This window comes from Eptatretus burgeri, chromosome 7 (genome assembly GCF_056783735.1).
Source record: "Eptatretus burgeri isolate ZD-2024b chromosome 7, Ebu_testis_v1, whole genome shotgun sequence".
NCBI classification, from domain to species: Eukaryota; Metazoa; Chordata; class Myxini; order Myxiniformes; family Myxinidae; genus Eptatretus; species Eptatretus burgeri.
The window spans coordinates 89,902,269-89,923,087 of NC_140967.1; the positions used below are offsets into that span (position 1 = coordinate 89,902,269).

The window sequence follows — 20,819 nt, forward strand, 5'->3', positions numbered from 1 at the left end:
CATTGCTAGCGTGTTAGCGTGGTCTCAAGATGTCTCAAGATGTCATCCCCAAGATGTCTACCAAGAGGAAATTATCTTTGTCTACTCCTCAACCTGCCAAGAAGGAAAGAAAGGCCATTGATCTCACCACAAAAATGCAGGTGATCAAACAGTATGAAGGAGGAAAGAGTGAATGCGATCGCACGTGATCTTAAGTTGTCACACTCTACTGTGTCGACCATTTTGAAAGACAAAGAAAGGATTTGTGAAGCTGTGAAAGGTTCTGCACCCATGCGATCGACAATTATAACAACGCAACAGACCGGGCCCATCTACGAAATGGAGAAATTGCTGCATGTTTGGATGGAAGATCAGATCCAAAAACGGACACCTTTATGTTCATAAAAATGTTAATAAAATATGACTTTAAAATGATTATTATATCATTATACAGTATAATATACATACGGTAATTTTTGCATAGGCCTATACAGTGCATAGGCCTGTACACTATAAATAGGCCTGTACACTATAAATAAAGCTAAAAAGCCTGGTGTGAGCACAGTGGTTAGGGCAGCGGCTTGGGATCCAAAAGGTCCTGAGTTCAAGCCCCGTTCGGCCACTGAATTAATACACCAGGGGGTTGACTCAGCCTGTCATCCTTCCGAGGTCGGCAAAATGAGTACCAGTATACTGGGCCGGTGTATACCCCGGTTAAAATAGGTGTACCATATCCCTGTGTCGTAAGAGACGACCAGGGTTGCATCAGGAAGGGCATCCGGCGTAAAACATGTGCCAAATCACTATGCGGATCATACGGATGATCCGCTGTGGCGACCCCGAACGGGAGCAGCCGAAAGAAGAAGAAGACTATAAATAAAGCTAAAAATAAAGGTTGGCCGACTTATGACCAAATCGACTTACAACCGATCGGTCGGAACCGATCGCGGTTGTAAGTCGACGACTACCTGTACCTGAGTTTGCAACTGTTATCCATTTTGCCTATCCCGAATGTCCTTCCCTATCCCCGTGCACCCTCATTCTTCCCCACATTCCTCATCCCTCCTGGTCACCCTCTGTTGTATGTCCATCATCCCTTCTGTTGGTTGATTTCTTTCTCTTTCTGTTGTTCTTTCCATTTTGTTGGCATCCTTGTCTGTTTGTATGTCTGTATGTCAATCACCAACAGGTCATATTTTTACTCCGATCTTCATGAAACTTCACCACCTGGTAGAGGTAGTGACATAAGCCTGGTGTTGGCTTAGTGGTTAGGGTGGCGGCTTGGGATCCTTGGGTCCTGAGTTCAAGCCCTGTTGGCCGCTGAATTAAAACACACCAGGAGGTTGACTCAGCCTGTCATCCTTCCGAGGTCGGCAAAATGAGCACCAGTGTACTCGTAAGGGGGACACTGCATCAGCGGCATAGCCGCGTCCCAACCAATGATGCAACCAGCAGCCACAGGCTGCACTCGATAGAGAGAGAGAGAGAGAGAGGTAGTGACAAGCTGAAAGCCGATTGTTTTTAATGTCAATAGGTCAAAAGGTCAAGGTCACATAAATCATCAATTTTCAACATACACTACAAGGCCAAAAGTATGTGGAAACCTGCTCATCCAACATCTCATTCCAAAATCATGGGCATTAATATGGAGTTGGTTCCCCCTTTGCTGCTATAACAGCCTCCACTCTTCTGGGAAGGCTTTCCACTTGATGTTGGAACACTGCTGCAGGGATTTGCTTCCATTCAGCCACAAGAGCATTAGTGAGGTCGGGCACTGACGTTGGGTGATTAGGGCTGGCTCGCAGTCAGCATTCCAATTCATCCCAAAGGTGTTCGATGGGGTTTTGAGGTCGGGCTCTGTGCAGGCCAGTCATCCCAAAGACCGATCTTGACAAACCATTTCTACATGGACCTCGTTTTGTACACAGGGGCATTGTCATGCTGAAACAGGAAAGGGCCTTCCCCAAACTGTTGCCACAAAGTTGGAAGCAGAGAATCATCTACAATGTCATTGTATGCTGTAGCGTTAAGACTTCCCTTCACTGGAACTTTGGGGCCTAGCCTGATCCATGAAAAACCTGCCCAGACCATTATTCCTCCTCCACCAAGCTTTACAGTTGGCACTATGTATTCAAGCAGGTAGTATTCTCCTGGCATCTGCCAAACCCAGATTAGTCCGTCGGATTGCCAGATGGTGAAGTGATTCATCACTCCAGAGAACACGTTTCCACTGTTCCAGAGTCCAATGGCGGTGAGCTTTACACCACTCCAGTGGACGCTTGGCATTGTTCATGGTGATCTTACGCTTGCGTGTGGTTTCTCGGCCATGGAAACCCATTTCATGAAGCTCTCAATGAACAGTGCTTGTGCTGACGTTACTTCCAGAGTAAATTTGGAGCTCGGTAAGTGAGTGTTGCAACTGATGACAGACGATTTATCCACACTACGTGCTTCAGCACTCGGCGGTCCCATTCTGTGAGCTTGTGTGGCCTACCACTTCGCAGCTGAGCTATTGTTGCTCCTTGACATTTCCACTTCACAATAACAGCACTTACAGTTGACCTGGACAGCTCTTTCAGGGCAGAAATTTGACGAACTGACTAGTTGGAACGGTGGCATCCTATGACGGTGCCACGTTGAAAGTCACTGACCTCTTCAGTACGAAACATTATTCTGTCAATGTTTGTCTATGGAGATTGCATGGCTGTGTGCTTGATTTTATACACCTGTCAGCAATGGGTGTGGCTGAAATAGCCGAAACCACTAATTAGAAGGGGTGTCCGCATACTTTTGGCCATGTCATGTATCTGTATGTGCTGCATATAAAACTGAAAAACATGGGTGGACAGTATACCCTCGTTGAGGTGAAGTCTTGGTCGACCCCTGTAAGTATGTCTAATCATTTCATTCTGATTGAACATGAGTTGAGCCATGAGTACGTCTATTAATTACTTATTATTAGACATTGACTACATCTATTAATTATCTCTATTAATTACAGACCATTGGAACATACCACTTATGCTGATGACTCCTCACTTTGCTGTACATCTGCTGATTCATTCAACACTATTCGTAATGAGGTTGGAGTTTGCTGGACAATGATTGGGAGAATGTGTTGAAGTGTGAGCATGACTAGATGGTAACCTTGAATTCAAAGAAAACAAAATTGCTGTCTACGTCTTGATCGAGAAACAGGTCTTTCCCTTCTGTGCACATGGGGTCTTCAACTTAAACAGAATCATCTGAGCTTCGGCTTCTTGGTCTGGACATCACCTCTAACCTCCGCTTGGATAAGTAGATTTCTGGTGTTGCGAGACTCAGTTTGCAATCTCTGCACACCCATGCACTATAGCTAATCCAAAGTGCAGAACGAAAGGTTTTGCAGTTAGTTTTATCCTTCGTGCTGTCTCGCTTTGGAATTCATTACCTGTAACGTGCTTCCCATTATCCTACGATCTACACAACTTTAAGAGGAATGTCGAATTCCTACTTCTTACATATTTGAGGCTACATCACATTTTACCTGACTTCTGCTACTTCCCGTGTCTTGAATGTTTTCTTGTCATTTTGTACACCAGCCCTCCCTATTCCATCTCCAATCGTTGCATATTGTAATCTTTGGCACCCGGCGGTGAGATTCGCCAAAAACGGCCCACTCAGTTTTCACTACGTTTGTTTCTTGTTTGTTTGTCCGGGCGATATCTCAGCCATCCTTTGAGCTAGGAAGCTGAAATTTAGGCACAATAGTGAACAAGTGCTTTGGCAAAAACAGGATTTTTAAATTAATAAATTAATTAATTAATTACTTAATTAGTATCGATTTATGAAGTACTAATTTACTTTCTCATCTGGGCAATATCTCGGGCACCTTTTGAGCTAGGAAGCTGATATTTGGACACAACAGTGACCACGTGATTTGGCTAGAAAGGATATTTATTCAGTGATTAATCAATTAATCGATGAATTATTTGATTTTTCGATTAATTACTTCATTAATTATTTTTCTAAAACTTGCAGATTTGGATGAAGCAGTGGTGGTTTAGGTATGCTATTAGCCAATTGATGAAGAAATTACTTATTTTACGATTATTAATTATTTACTTTAATTACGCAATTAATCGATGAATCAATCAATTGTACACCACTCCTTCCCAATTCCGTCTCCATGAGCTGCACAGCGGCATCACCAGGCGCTGAAAGCGCCCTGGCAATGTCTCGTGCTGGAGGATATATTATTTATTTATTTGGCTTATGGCCGGTCGGTGTACTTTGAATGAAGCTCGACTTGTTTCTCTTTCTTTTATTATCTTGCCAAAACGAAGTTTTTGCAAGATATGTTAGTCAGCTTGTATGTTTTTTTGTTTTGTTTGTCTGTAATCACGTATAAAAAATTCTGCAGAGCACAGTTATCATTGGAAATTTTTGTAACTTCGCATATCAGAGGCCTATAGAGGTCCCGTTCAGCGCATAAAATTTTGAAGGTCAAGGTCAAAGGTCAAGGTCACTTTGTCGCAAATCAGGGGAGTCGACGAAACCCTTATTTTTTGAGTAATTTTGATCGGATCGTCTTCAAACTTCATGGGAATATAGTTCATGGTCTGGCGCTCAGCTGATTAATTTTTGGTGGCGATTGGCCTTGACCTTCATGGTTAGCGCCTGAGGTCAAACATATTTGACCCCAAGGTCAAATTTTCAAGTTTTCGGAACCATATTGTGTAGTACCTCAAATTGAACACCTCGATGAGTGCTTTCTAGATATGTCAAGCTTGAGACATTATGACGTCATTTGGTGAGGTTATGAGACAAACGCATATTTTTCATGGTTACTCTGTAGAACGATTCTCATCGGAATCTCTCGTAGGCAGATATTCCTCAAGGAGTCACTCCTGGTGGATAGCAGCTCTGTTCACCTCAGTGTGACCTTAAAGAAGTCACACGTGGTCACCTTTTGGCAAGATACGGATCACCCTGCGGGTGACATTGGTTTATTTTGTTTTGCTTTATCCTTATCTAACCTTCCCCTAACGGCTAGCCCCTTAGAATGGCTTTATGCCTTGTTTGGGGCAATTTCCATTAAAACAAAACAAAACAACCTTTTCGACAGGTAGACCATAAGAGCCTTTTACACCTTTTAGACCCCTTCGACCTTTAAGACCATTTTGGACCATTTTTAACCTTTGGACCTTTTATACCTGTTTAGACCCCTTATATCCTGAAGACCCACTAAGACCTCAAATACTCTTTGTACCTCAAGGACCCAAAAGACTCTTTATACCCCAAAGACCCTTGACACCCATTAATACCCACAATACCCCAAACACCCTTTAACACCCTAAATAGCTTAAGACCCTTTGGACACACAAGACCCAAAAAACCCCTAAGACCTTTTAAAACCCTTTTGACCCTAAAATCCATTAAAGACCCTGAGACCCTATAAATCCCATTAGAACCATAACAACCCTTAATTGTTATGCACAACATTCCATCATGTAAAACACTTGATAGGTCAAATTTTCGAAATTACCAAATTGCTGTTTCCATGGCAACTATTGTTGATTTGGAGTTCACAAGTATTGTGCTATGCACAATGTCTTTGTTTGATTGTTTGTTTGTAGGTTTAAATGCGTTAAAACTTGGTGGTTGTACTTGTGGTATACATGGGAATTTTCTGCTAAATGTGGAAGTATCATAAGAAAACGAAAGATATCATAGATGTGGGGCAATGATCTATCATACGTGTTAATGCACTCCTGCACCGCTGGACAGAATAACTCGAAAACTGGATGTTATCATGAAAAATAAAACTCCCAGAGGCTGTACAAATCATTCGAAAATGTGCCAATTTTCTGTGCTATAGTACAATGAAAACTCCAGTCAGAAGAGCAAAGCTTGTGGATCACAAGTTATATGTTTCACTACAATATAAGACCTGTTGCTTCGCTGACAGAAATAACAATCTTTGCTGTGATGGCTAATCAATAGGGCAAGAAGGAAAAAGATTTTGAGTGCAAGGATAACCAGCATGGCAAGTTGGCATTTGCAGTTTCGCCCCATGTACTCATAAAATATACTGTATATATATATATATATTTTTCGTCACAAACCTTCCCGGGAGTTCCCTGAATCCACCATCATTCAATTTTGGGTGGTCGCTAGACTACCGTTTTTCTCAGGTTTTCCGTCTGTCTGCATGTCTGTCTGTTTGTATGTAATGGACAGCTCTGGAGGCCAGAGGAATCAACCAATTTTGATGAAACTTGACTGGTAGGTTCATACCAGGATCTAGTTGTATGCTTTTGAGCACCATTGCTATGGATGCCACCGTTGCCTAGCAACGGGACTTTGAAATTTTGAAAAAAATCCGAAAAAATAAAATCGAAATTCAAAAATCAGCTTCCACGCTTTTATGCACACTATAATTATAATCGACCTCTTTGTCAAAAAATTTCAGCTCGATCCGTCAAAAACTGTATGACTAGTATGCAATTATATTACGATATACTTTCACCCCAACGTTCGCGTTGAGATTCCCTAACGTAGGGTTAGGAAATCGAACACAAATGATGAATGGACAGTTGCTCGTCATGTTCCTCCTATATGGAACAACAAACGGCAAAAATGCCATCTGATGTGTTCTCTTATCTCCATATTTCAAATTTGCCTTAGTCTTGCGACCACCCATGTCACCTACCGACTTGTATTGAAATCCGTTAATCTGTTCTCAAGTTATAACATGACAAACAAACAAACAAATAAACCAATGTCACCCGCAGGGTGACCCGTATCTTGCCAAAAGGTGACCACGTGTGACTTCTTTAAGGTCACACTGAGGTGAACAGAGCTGCTATCCACCAGGAGCGACTCCTTGAGGAATATCTGCCTACGAGAGATTCCGATGAGAATCGTTCTACAGAGTAACCATGAAAAATATGCTTTTGCCTCATAACGTCACCAAATGACATCATAATGTCTCAAGCTTGACATATCTAGAAAGCACTCATCGAGGTGTTCAATTTGAGGTACTACACGATATGGTTCCTAAAACTTGAAAATTTGACCTTGGGGTCAAATATGTTTGACCTTAGGCGCTAACCATGAAGGTCAAGGCCAATCGCCACCAAAATTAATCAGCTGAGCGCCAGACCATGAACTATATTCCCATGAAGTTTGAAGACGATCCGATCAAAATTACTCAAAAAATAAGGGTTTCGTCGACTCCCCTGATTTGCGACAAAGTGACCTTGACATTTGACCTTGACCTTCAAAATTTTATGCGCTGAACGGGACCTCTATAGGCCTCTGATATGCGAAGTTACAAAAATTTCCAATGATAACTGTGCTCTGCAGAGTGATTTATACGTGATTACAGACCAAACAAAAAAAAAAAAAACATATGAAGGTCAATGCCAATCGCCACCAAAATTAATCAGCTGAGTGCCAGACCATGAACTAGCAGGGAATATTCTGAATAGCAATTTATTAACAATGGGCGAGGAAAGGTATGTGGTACGATCAAGATTTATTGGGGTGTGAAAGTAGAGATAGGGAAGAAGGGTGTGGAGCGACAATAATCAAGCAACTTATAAAAGCGGAAGCAGAGCAGACCTAACCCGAAAATAATAATAACAGTCTTCTGCAGGCTTACTTATGTAGACAGGCACCAGGACACACACACACACACACACACACACACACACACACACACACACACACACACACACACACACACACACACACACACACACACACACACACACACACACACACACACACACACGCACACACACAAAACCTGATGAAGAGGAATGGAAGCAAGACTGGAGAGGAGTTAAGGCTACGGTCTCTCGGTACCTTTGTATAATACTATAATTGATATGCGGTAACCGAACGTGCCACCAATACCTTTGGGGGGAATGCTCCGTGGCGCGGTACTACCCTGACAGCTGGTGCATCGTCTCTCGCTTCGGGCAGCTCACGTCGAGACCGTAGGCGTGAAGGAGGGGCTTGAGTTGGGAGGGTGGAGAAGAAGAGTCCAGCGATGACGATAGAAGGCGAAGTCGAAGACCAGCTTGAGCGGGAGGCGAGGCAGGGCAGAGAGAGAGCGAACGGCCCCGCTCCGACCTTTATAAGCCCCGCGGCATGGGGCGGGGGGCACCCCGAAGCGACTTGTCATCACCCGAACTGGGCGCTCTGATTGGCCCTGCCCCCCACGTGGCCCGGCCTCGATGGCCAAAAGCAGCAACATTCCACTTCCAGCAAGGTGACCCCCACACCGCAAAAATGTCTTGCTCCGACCTCACGACATAATATAAATTGCCCACACCAAACTCTGCGCCATGAATCGCCCTGCACGAACCCCCGGACCATGCCCTGATGACCGGCTGAGAGTGGCGTCGGTCCCGCACAGCTGCTTGGGCGCCCCAACCAGCGCTGACCAACGCGCCTGCTCCGTGTGCGTCAATTTTCGCCCGAGCTGTACAACATGCCTCCGCCCGATCGCAGCTTCGCTGGCCGTAGAGGCGAGAAGGTAATATGTTATGGCAAACCCATGCACAGACAGTAAGATGTGTTCATTCGTGCCCGGCTCTCTACGATAACAAAGTGTTGCAAGCGGCGCACGGGTCTGCCTTTAAAGAGCACGTTCCGTACAACATCTTCCGTTCCGATCCGCCATTACGCACGTGGCCAGCGCTCGCCCGATTCTGCTATCGTGTGCGCGGGACGAAACCTGATCGATACAATTAGTCCAGAAATGGGTTGAAAGGAATGTGCCACTTGTGCCTTGCATACTCACATCCCGCGCAACATGGCGTGGGGTTGCCTTTCTATTATCGGCCTCGGTACGTGTTCCGTGCAGCGTGGGCGTCGTGTTGAGTGCTTTTCCCGTCCATTGGGCAGAAACTACGGCTGCGTGTGCATTTGGCAGGCTGTGTTTTCCACTGAGGGGTGTGGGTGTAATGCCTGCTGGCCCTTTGCTGAGGACCCATCTCACAGCGAAGGGTGCACGAGGCTCAGATTTACCTCAGGAATAATCAGAAAAGAAGAGTAGAAATGACATTAGAAATGAAATCAAGAAGAAATGATGTAAGCAAACCTAACTATGAGATCCTCGCAATGCATGCCCCTGGTGTTCCGCTAGACAAAAGGGAATGGACTATCGACACGTATAATAATGGAATTACTGTTTTGGGACCACTATCTGTTGTATGCATGCGGTTCCGAGAACCGCAACAATATATATATATATATATATATATATATATATATATATATATATATATATATATATATATATATATATATATATATATATATATATATATATATATATTGTTGTGGTTACCAGATTCGCAAACCACCATTCAGGTCCCTTAGGTGAGATATCTCGGTAAGTATATGTGTAGTTAGGCCCAAACCCGTTGTCTAGTGGGAATACATGTCATTTATGCGAGCTGCGACTCTTCAGGATAGCCGTTTTTCTTTCACTATCTTTATTTTGGACCAACCGCCATGATCACAACCACAACATCAACCACCAACCACAACGCCGCTTCACCACAACCGCCACGACCTTCCCGTCACACCTCGCAACCGTAGCATCGCCACCGTTCTTGCCCCGCTGTGGGTACCGGTGTTGGACTCATGCAGAACGCGCGTCGAACAGCGTGTACAAAATCACGGATTTTGTGCTTCAAAAACGGATCAAAAACGACACACGCCCACTTTTTGCCGTCCAATCGGTGAGCGAGGGGCGAATTGGCCCCGCCCCCAGGGCGATCGATATATGCAAATTTGTGGATCAAAAAGCCTTCACGCCCACTTTTTCTCGGGCCAATGGGGAGCGAGGTGAAAGGTCAAAGGGAGGGGGTCAAAGGCGAAGTTACGGGGGGATAAAAGGACGGTGTTCGTCAGTCGAGAAGGAGTCGGAACGAGGAGAGTCGCAAAAGAGAACGAGAAAGGAGTCAGCAGGACGAGAAGGAGAAGGAGAACGAGAACGAGAAGGAGTCGGAGAAGAGAGAGAAGAGAGTGGAAGGCTGGAGCCCGAAGCCTGCAGTGGCTGGAGAAGCTGAAGAGAGTCGGACGAGGGAGGGGGTGCTCGCGCCGGTGCCAGGAGCTGCACGCCCGAGGGAGGCCGGCAGCGCGACCTGGCCGAGGTGGAGACGCACACCAGGGATAATAAAGATCCTCTATACCCCGAGCATCAGCAACCCCCTCCTGTTTCCCCCCGCGCTGAGATAGTGCGACCAAGGGGGCCCCGTTCCCACCCCCTGCCAGGCACTGTCCACGAGGCCCGCGGGTTGCGGGGCCATCGCCGCTCCGCGTCTCATCACCAGACGGGTAGGCCCGACCCGGTCTCGGCCTCAGGCCTGCCTCATTCTTGAGGGTATTTCTTTTCCTTGGTTTTGGGTATGTGTTGTCGGCGCCGTCTGTGAAGTAGAATTGTATAAGTGTTGCCGTGTGCTCGGTAGTCGGTATTAGCTCTGCATTGTTTTCGCTTTTATATTTGCTTTTTGTGTAAATGGAATTGTTTTCTTTTTTTTGTGTGCATTTGGTGGAATTGTATTTGTGTGCTTTCCGTTCGTCGCGAATAAATGTGCTTTATTGTTGAACTGTTCTCCCGCTTCGCTTCGTCTTTTCCTCCATTGAATCCCCATCTTGCTTCACGTAAAGGGTTGGTAGTGGGCTGAATACGCCCGATAATTAATCGAACCGTCGAGGTCGACGATAACACCGCTCGGTTATTCTGATAGTACGGAACGGGTCGCTTAAGTGGCCCGTGTCCGAAGTCGACCTGCGGCGAGGTGCGATCGCCCGGTCTACCCTCCGCGTGGGTACTTAGGTAGTTCGAATTTGGCGAGCAACCCTATCCCACGCGGGGGCTGATTGGCTCGATCGCGGTGAGACCGAAAGGTCCACCCGTGACTGGTTCCCGGCGTTAGTCCGAGAGGGTCACGACTGGATTGTCCGTCCGGTGGGCGACGTGCCGCGATTCGAGTTACGTGGCCGTTCGCACGCCGGCGGGCGCGAAATCCGCAACACTGGTGTCAGGAGTGGGATATAAACTCATCGCCCTCCTCGCGGCACTGGTATCGGAGAACAGGAAAACGGGCTCTCCTGTCTCCAATTAAATTCACGGGAATCGGTCCAGGGGTGAGAGAAGCGACCCCCGATTCCCTCCAAATTACGAGCGAGCGAAATTAACCCTTCACGAGAAGCAAGATGGCGTCTCAAGGCGAGCGGGAGCCGGGGGTATTAGAAATGTATATGTGTAATAATGTAGAGTCCATGGTCCAGGATGGAATCCCCGAGCAGGAAATGTTGATTGTGCAGGAACACGGACTCGCCCAACTGAACCCAGGGCCCGAGGTGGGTGCGGCAGCGGCCGCGGTGTATGACACCTCCCCCCCCCCTCTCCACCAAAACCCTTCCCCAACCCCTGCCGAAACGGTTCACTCAAGCGCACCCGACGTGGCCCAGCTATGCGCCATGCTGGCGGCAATGACAAATGAAATAAAAAACGAAATGAAAGACATGAACAAGCAAATGAATGAAGTGAAAACGACGATGGATGCGAATACACAACAAATAAACGAAAAGATGGATACAAAAATGAACGGAATGGAAGCAAACATGAAGGAAGAAATGAAAGAGCTACGGGGTGAGACGCAGAACATGGGCCGAAGCCTGCAGGCGGGCATGAAGGCCGTGACCGGGGAGATAAAAATGGCGACTCCACGTGTAGGAGCAAACGAGCTGGATGGGGGTGCAACGGCTGACAGGCCCGCGGTGGAGGCGGGTGAAAAAATAATTCGTGGAACGTGTTGGGCGAGGGTCGTGACGATGACCGAAAGGGAAAAATTAAATGGGGAGACCAAAACGTGTGAGACGAGACACGAGGTGACGACAACGGAAATAATAGTTGAGACAAGGGAGGTAAAGGGTGAAGAGTTGGCAGAGACACGGGAGACAAAAAAAATAGAGGGAAGACTACACGATGAAGATGGGGTAAGTGACGCACACACACACACGGAGGTAGTGGAGGATAATGGGGGTGAGCTCGCGGAGCGTGTAGGGACCCGGTGCGAGCAGCGGGATGGCCTCCTCCAGGAACGAGGGGAGGGAGTATGCCCCCTTGAGGCGAGTCACGACCAGGTGAGTTCGGTCGTGCTTTGCGAGGTTGAGAGGAGGAGTGCTGTGGACGGGTGCACGGAGAGCTTGGGGGGTATAGAGGCCCCGGAGACCCTTGTGGGGACACAAATCCCCAGTGTGGTTGTCCCTGTGTGTGTGGTGCAAGGTGTGAGTGCGTCCCCGTGTGTGGAAGCGACCCCGTGTGTGAGTGGTGTGGTGGCGATGGTGCCAGAGTACGTGCTTCCCAGCACGCCGTGTGTGGATGAGGCACGGTGTGTGGATGAGGCACCGCGGGTGAGTGCCCCCGCGTGTGTGGGTGAGGCACCGTGTGTGGAAGAGACCGCGTGTGTGAGTGTCGCCGTGTGTATGAGTGAGGTACCGCGGGTGAGTGCCCCCGCGTGTGTGGATGAGGAACGGAGTGTGAGTGAGGCACCGCGGGTTAGTGCCCCCGCGTGTGTGAGTGAGGCACGGTGTGTGGATGAGGCACCGCGGGTTAGTGTCCCCGCACGCGTGAGTGAACGGCCGTGTGCAAGGTCGCTGTGTGCCAGGGAGACCGTGTGTGTGAGAGAGCGGTATGAGAGGGAGATGTCGGTTGGCATGCGGGAGCACGCAGCCGCGTCTCCCGGTGTGAATGTGATGGTGTGGACTGTGTGCGTCGTAACACGCAGGTGTGCGTGGGTTGAATGGAGGCGACGACGGAGACATGGGAGGAACGAAAGCCGGGTAGCGGCTGTAGTTGTTTCGAGGACCGTGCCGGGTTCACCCAGCAGTGAGCACGCGGTTCGTGCTGTGCAACGCACGAGAGCGCCACGTGCTCGCTTGCGAGAGTGAAGTCCCGGTCCGGAAACGCACGCGGTGGATTTGCCGATCCCGCGGACGGACAAAGTTTAGGCAGGTAAACGGATTTGGACCGGACGGGTTCTCCACGCGATCGTGCGTGTTAAGCTCCAACGGGCAAAGCACATGTGTTCGCGTGGGGAACCCCTCGAGACGTGTGGCTTGTGTTTTTTTTTATATGCGCACGGTGACGTCATGGCTGCACGTGGGGTTGGAATCCGGCAGGAGGGGTATCTCTGCCGGATGGTCCCGTCCAAGGAGGGACGAGGAACACGTGCAGCTGCATGACGTCACGGGCAGTTGCAAGGTGCAAAGAGCGCGAGTTGCCGCGCAGGTGCTGCGCATGGGAAAAAAAAAAAGGGAAAGCCAAGCCTCACTTTCGGGTGCAAAGGATTCCTGGGCAAGGGGTGAAAGACCCCCTTACCTGGGCACAGGATGAAAACTAGTTAGGGGGAAGGGTTAGCTTAGCTAGACCGACTCCATGGGGCAGGGGTAAGTCCTCATGGAGTCCGTGGAATGGATTAGGTAGAGGGATTGTAGCCAGATTTAGGTTGGGAAATAAAATGATTTATTTGGAGACATGGACAGACTTATGAATGTGTAGAGGGGACGTAGCTTAGCTACGTAGTGTTAAAAGGAACGTGCTATAGTATAAGGGACGACGTGGGAGCACGAGTTAGTTAGGGGATGTAGTTAGAAGGATGGCAGAGTTCAGCGGTGTGTGTGTTGAAGAGTTGGTGAGTTGTGAGGTGAGTGCTTGGTGAGTGAGTGAGGCCAGCGGGTCTGTGTGTGTGGAGTGAATGGGGAATGCATGGTGCGATGAGTGATTGGGGGGAGGAGTGACTCCCGCCCAAGGGACCCCGGGGTCAGTGTAGAGTGAGTTAGCTGGGTTAGTCAAATTGAAAAATGGAGGTCGTTTTGCTGTTGGTGGGAAAGTAGGCTCGAGACCCATTTGGAGGGGTGCAGGAGCCCTGTTGACGGGCTTGGGAGCGTGGCTGCGAAAGGTGAGTATCGCTGAGTGGGTACCCCGGGCACCAGGCTAGTCGGCCGTGGTAGGCCAAGGGCCCATGGGGGGCCGGGATAGAGTAGTGGGCACGGGTGCGCCTGCTTGGTGCGGGGGCCCGGGGCGCCATTAGCCGCGTGGGCAGTGTTGTGGGCACGGGTGACCCTCGGAAAGGGGCCCGGGAGGCCGGCCTGCCACGTGTGCGTTTCAGGGGAGGTGCCATGGGGGCACTCCCCGGTGTTAGGGAGCTGGTAGGCTCGGAGGCAGTGTAGTGCCCGGGGGTGCCATAGCGGGAGATTCGGCAGAGGGTCGTGCCTGCCAAAGGGAGCCACGTGTCCCAGCCAGGAGACCGTGTGAGGGCACGGAGCGAAAATTGGGGGGCGAGGCCCGAAATTGTAAGGACACCAACACAGGCGACGGGAATCTGGGTTGTTAGAACCAATAGTTTAAGCGAGAGGCGCTTGTTGAAAGCCCCGGGGTAGTTTAACAGTTAAATGGTTAGGATAGATTAGGAGATGTACCCCTCCGCACCATCCATCCCCTCGCTGTCGTTGTGGGCCGCTGGACCCACTTGGTGTTAAGATCGCCGAACTCTGGGGAGGCCATTCTGAGGCTTCGTTGGGCCTCGACACAGGACGTTAGCTCTCCCTTATTCCCCTCCGGGAAGGGAACGTAGGGGTTGGGAGTAGGCTAGGTGACAGGATAGGTTAGCCGAACAAGGACGATAAAGGGGGTTAGGGGACGATTTATAGTGGGGGAGTAAAAATAAAAACAACAAAAAAAAAAAAAATTAAGTTGGGGCTAAATTGGGGTTTGACAAATTAAGGGAGTGGGTATGTACAGTGACAGGCAAAGGCGATAGGTTGGGAGGGAGACAGGTAGGTAGGTCCGAGCCCGCCCTCCAAGTGGCCAGCACCACCGCACTCCCTCCACCAACCTCCACTGAACGGCAAGAGCTGGCCAACTTCATCGGCTGGCCGTGTTTTGCTTCAAGGCGGAGGCCGGCCAACTTCATCGGCAGCTGTTGTTTTGCTGCAAGGCCTGTGCCATCGGCTGGCCGTGTTTGCTTCAAGGCCTGTGCCGGCCAGTTCATCTGCTGGCTGTTTTTCTTCAAGGCCTGTGCCAGCCAGTTCATCTGCCGGCTGTGTTTGCCTGCAGCGGCCTTCTTCTGCGGGCTGTGTTTGCCTGCTGCCTTTGCCATGCCATGCCCACTGCCCCTGTTCACCAGCCCCCGTTCAATTTTTGCTTTGCCCCCCCCCCTGTTCGTTTCCATGTGCGCCAGGATCTGAAAGCAACAGTTTGCAAGCTGCAAGAACTGCCCTGTTGGCAGCTACAACACGGGCCTGCAGTGGCGGCCCGTGCACCGTGTTTGTGTTCATGCATCCATTCGTTGTGCTCATTGCGTGTGCCACTTGAGCTGGCACGGAGACTGCGTTGTGCAGCCCAAGCACCGTTGTGGTTCACTGAGTTCAGTTCAAAAGGGAAGGCCTTGGACTGCGTGTGAGCAGCCAGCCACGTTCCCTGTCACCTGCATTGTTTGAGCCAGAGACTGCATGCGGGCAGCCTGGCTCCCTGCTAACTGCTTTTCTTTGCAGAGTTCAGTGATCCTGGGCCATGGTTTAGTGTAAAATTTGTAAGTTAAGGTTAAGATGTACTGTACATATGAGTGCGCCCCCGGCATGTATGTCTTAGCGCCGGCAATTTTATTTAAGTCGTCCGTGTGAGTGAGTTTGTTTAGGTAGTTACGCAGCCCTCAGGTTATTTATTTTGGGGACACGAATACCATGAATGTCGCACTCAGGGATCCGTAGGTAAAATGTACTAGGGGAAAACTACACATGATGGCACACGAAAATTTGACGACTCGGGACGAGTCTGTAAAAAGGGAAGGGGGTAGTGTTGTGGTTACCAGATTCGCAAACCACCATTCAGGTCCCTTAGGTGAGATATCTCGGTAAGTATATGTGTAGTTAGGCCCAAACCCGTTGTCTAGTGGGAATACATGTCATTTATGCGAGCTGCGACTCTTCAGGATAGCCGTTTTTCTTTCACTATCTTTATTTTGGACCAACCGCCATGATCACAACCACAACATCAACCACCAACCACAACGCCGCTTCACCACAACCGCCACGACCTTCCCGTCACACCTCGCAACCGTAGCATCGCCACCGTTCTTGCCCCGCTGTGGGTACCGGTGTTGGACTCATGCAGAACGCGCGTCGAACAGCGTGTACAAAATCACGGATTTTGTGCTTCAAAAACGGATCAAAAACGACACACGCCCACTTTTTGCCGTCCAATCGGTGAGCGAGGGGCGAATTGGCCCCGCCCCCAGGGCGATCGATATATGCAAATTTGTGGATCAAAAAGCCTTCACGCCCACTTTTTCTCGGGCCAATGGGGAGCGAGGTGAAAGGTCAAAGGGAGGGGGTCAAAGGCGAAGTTACGGGGGGATAAAAGGACGGTGTTCGTCAGTCGAGAAGGAGTCGGAACGAGGAGAGTCGCAAAAGAGAACGAGAAAGGAGTCAGCAGGACGAGAAGGAGAAGGAGAACGAGAACGAGAAGGAGTCGGAGAAGAGAGAGAAGAGAGTGGAAGGCTGGAGCCCGAAGCCTGCAGTGGCTGGAGAAGCTGAAGAGAGTCGGACGAGGGAGGGGGTGCTCGCGTCGGTGCCAGGAGCTGCACGCCCGAGGGAGGCCGGCAGCGCGACCTGGCCGAGGTGGAGACGCACACCAGGGATAATAAAGATCCTCTATACCCCGAGCATCAGCAACCCCCTCCTGTTTCCCCCCGCGCTGAGATAGTGCGACCAAGGGGGCCCCGTTCCCACCCCCTGCCAGGCACTGTCCACGAGGCCCGCGGGTTGCGGGGCCATCGCCGCTCCGCGTCTCATCACCAGACGGGTAGGCCCGACCCGGTCTCGGCCTCAGGCCTGCCTCATTCTTGAGGGTATTTCTTTTCCTTGGTTTTGGGTATGTGTTGTCGGCGCCGTCTGTGAAGTAGAATTGTATAAGTGTTGCCGTGTGCTCGGTAGTCGGTATTAGCTCTGCATTGTTTTCGCTTTTATATTTGCTTTTTGTGTAAATGGAATTGTGTTTTCTTTTTTTGTGTGCATTTGGTGGAATTGTATTTGTGTGCTTTCCGTTCGTCGCGAATAAATGTGCTTTATTGTTGAACTGTTCTCCCGCTTCGCTTCGTCTTTTCCTCCATTGAATCCCCATCTTGCTTCACGTAAAGGGTTGGTAGTGGGCTGAATACGCCCGATAATTAATCGAACCGTCGAGGTCGACGATAACACCGCTCGGTTATTCTGATAGTACGGAACGGGTCGCTTAAGTGGCCCGTGTCCGAAGTCGACCTGCGGCGAGGTGCGATCGCCCGGTCTACCCTCCGCGTGGGTACTTAGGTAGTTCGAATTTGGCGAGCAACCCTATCCCACGCGGGGGCTGATTGGCTCGATCGCGGTGAGACCAAAAGGTCCACCCGTGACTGGTTCCCGGCGTTAGTCCGAGAGGGTCACGACTGGATTGTCCGTCCGGTGGGCGACGTGCCGCGATTCGAGTTACGTGGCCGTTCGCACGCCGGCGGGCGCGAAAACCGCAACAATATATATATACATATGTATATATATATATATATATATATATATATATATATATATATATATATATATATATATATATATATATATATATATATATATATATTGTTGTGGTTACCAGATTCGCAAACCACCATTCAGGTCCCTTAGGTGAGGTATCTCGGTAAGTACATGTGTAGTTAGGCCCAAACCCGTTGTCTAGTGGGAATACATGTCATTTATACGTGCTGCGACTCTTCAGGATAGCCGTTTTTCTTTTACTATCTTTATTTTGGACCAACCGCCATGATCACAACCACAACAACAACCACCAACCACAACGCCGCTTCACCACAACCGCCACGACCTTTACCGTCACAACTCGCCACCATCGCATCACCGTCATCTCGCGCCACTCATGGGCACCGATGCTGGACTCGTGTAGGGCGCACGTCGAACAGCGTGTACAAAATCACGGATTTTCTGCTTCAAAAACGGATCAAAAACGACACACGCCCACTTTTTGCCGTCCAATCGGTGAGCGAGGGGCGATTTGGCCCCGCCTCCAGAACGATCGATATATGCAAATTTGTGGATCAAAAAGCCTTCACGCCCACTTTTTCTCGGGCCAATGGGGAGCGAGGTGAAAGGTCAAAGGGAGGGGGTCAAAGGCGAAGTTACGGGGGGATAAAAGGACGGTGTTCGTCAGTCAGGGAACGAGAGAAGGAGCAGAACGAGGTCGGAGAGTCAAGAAGAGGAGAGTCGGAAGCAAAGGGTCAAGACTTCGCGGGCGGTGGAGCTGCTCGTCGTGTGCGTTGGAGTCGGAACGGAGGGGACGGAGCTGTGGAAAGGCGGCGACACCAGACGAGGGGGTGCTCGCGTCGTGCAGGAAGCTGCACCCGAGGGAGGCCGACAGCGCGACCTGGCCGAGGTGGAGACGCTCGTCGCATATAATAAAGATCCTCTATACCCCGAGCATCAGCAACCCCCCTCCTGTTTCCCCCCGCGCTGAGATAGTGCGACCAAGGGGGCCCCGTTCCCACCCCCTGCCAGGCACTGTCCACGAGGCCCGCGGGTTGCGGGGCCATCGCCGCTCCGCGTCTCATCACCAGACGGGTAGGCCCAACCCGGTCTCGGCCTCAGGCCTACCCCATTCTTGGGGGATTTCTTTTCCTTGGTTTTGGGTATGTGTTGTCGGCGCCGTCTGTGAAGTAGAATTGTATAAGTGTTGCCGTGTGCTCGGTAGTCGGTATTAGCTCTGCACTGTGTTTTCACTTTTATGTTTGCTTTTTGTGTAAATGGAATTGTGTTTTCTTTTTTTGTGTGCATTTGGTGGAATTGTATTTGTGTGCTTTCCGTTCGTCGCGAATAAATGTGCTTTATTGTTGAACTGTTCTCCCGCTTCGCTTCGTCATTTCTTTCTTTGAATCCCCATCTTGCTTCACGTAAAGGGTTGGTAGTGGGCTGAATACGCCCGATAATTAATCGAACCGTCGAGGTCGACGATAACACCGCTCGGTTATTCTGATAGTACGGAACGGGTCGCTTAAGTGGCCCGTATCCGAAGTCGACCTGCGGCGAGGTGCGATCGCCCGGTCTACCCTCCGCGTGGGTACTTAGGTAGTTCGAATTTGGCGAGCAACCCTATCCCACGCGGGGGCTGATTGGCTCGATCGCGGTGAGACCGAAAGGTCCACCCGTGACTGGTTCCCGGCGTTAGTCCGAGAGGGTCACGACTGGATTGTCCGTCCGGTGGGCGACGTGCCGCGATTCGAGTTACGTGGCCGTCAGCACGCCGGCGGGCGCGAAAACCGCAACACTGGTGTCAGGAGTGGGATACAAATTCATCGCCCTCCTCGCGGCACTGGTATTGGAGAGCGGGACAACAGGCTCTCCTGTCTCCAGCGAAATTCACGGGAATCGGTCCAGGGGTGAGAGAAGCGACCCCCGATTCCCTCCAAATTACGAGCGAGCAAATTAACCCTTCACGAGAAGCAAGATGGCGTCTCAAGGCGAGCGGGAGCCGGGGGTATTAGAAATGGATGTAGAATGTGTAGGATCCATGGTCCAGGATGGAATCCCCGAGCAGGAAATGTTGATTGTGCAGGAACACGGACTCGCCCAACTGAACCCAGGACCCGAGGTGGGTGCGGCAGCGGCCGCGGTGTATGACACCTCCCCCCCCCTCTCCACCAAGACCCTTCCCCAACCCCTGCCGAAACGGCTCACTTGAGTGCATCCGACATGGCCCAGCTATTCACCATGCTGGCACAAATGAATGCGGCAATGACAAATGAAATGAAAAACGAAATGAAAGGCATGAACAAACAAATGATCGAAAAGATGGAGGCGAATATGAAAAACGAAATGAAAGGCATGAACGAACAAATGAACGAAAAGATGGATACAAATACAAATGAAGTGAAAACGACGATGGATACAAATACAAATGAAGTGAAAACGACGATGGATGCGAATACACAGCAAATGAGGGAAGAAATGAAAGAGCTGCGGGGTGAGACGCAGAACATGGGCCGATGCCTGCAGGCGGGCATGAAGGCCGTGACCAGGGAGCTGGGAATGGCGACTTCACGTGTGGGAGCAAACGAGCTGGGTGGGGGTGCAACGGCTGACAGGCCCGCGGTGGAGGCGGGTGAAAAAATAATTCGTGGAACGTGTTGGGCGAGGGTCGTGACGATGACCGAAAGGGAAAAATTAAATGGGGAGACCAAAACGTGTGAGACGAGACACGAGGTGACGACAACAGAAATAATAGTTGAGACAAGGGAGGTAAAGGGTGAAGAGTTGGCAGAGACACGGGAGATGGGAACGATAGAGGGAAGACTACACGATGAAGACGGGGTAAGTGACGCGCACGCACACACGGAGGTAGTGGAGGACAATGGGGTTGAGCTCGCGGAGCGTGTTGGGACCCGGTGCGAGCACCTGGATGGCCTCCTCCAGGAACGAGGGGAGGGAGTATGCCCCCTTGAGGCGAGTCACGACCAGGTGAGTTCGGTCGTGCTTTGCGAGGTTGAGGGGACGAGTGCTGTGGACGGGTGCACGGAGAGCTTGGGGGTGTAGAGGCCCCGGAGACCCTTGTGGGGACACAAATCCCCAGTGTGGTTGTCCCTGTGTGTGTGGTGCAAGGTGTGAGTGCGGCACCGTGTGTGGAAGTGACCCCGTGTGTGAGTGGTGTGGTGGCGATGGTGCCAGAGTGCGTGCTTCCCAGCACGCCGGGTGTGGATGGGGCACCGTGTGTGAGTGAGGCCGTGTGTGTGAGTGAA

The 20,819-nt window shown here is 50.2% G+C and overlaps 1 protein-coding gene and 1 long non-coding RNA gene across 2 annotated transcripts in view; both read right to left on the reverse strand.

Moving 5' to 3' along the window:
- LOC147023763 (uncharacterized) overlaps positions 1 to 9,208 on the reverse strand; it is a 10,140-nt gene extending 932 nt beyond the window's left edge. The window contains exons 1-2 of the long non-coding RNA XR_015060360.1: positions 8,777 to 9,208; positions 1 to 8,489 (exon numbers count right to left, since the gene is read on the reverse strand). The exon at positions 1 to 8,489 is cut by the window's left edge and continues 932 nt beyond it. This is a non-coding gene — a long non-coding RNA (uncharacterized LOC147023763). The remainder of the gene's footprint in view (positions 8,490 to 8,776) is intronic.
- The window catches only part of IMPA1 (inositol monophosphatase 1), a 55,788-nt gene that overhangs the window by 21,960 nt on the left and 13,009 nt on the right, over positions 1 to 20,819 (reverse strand). The gene's annotated exons all lie outside the window — the stretch shown is intronic.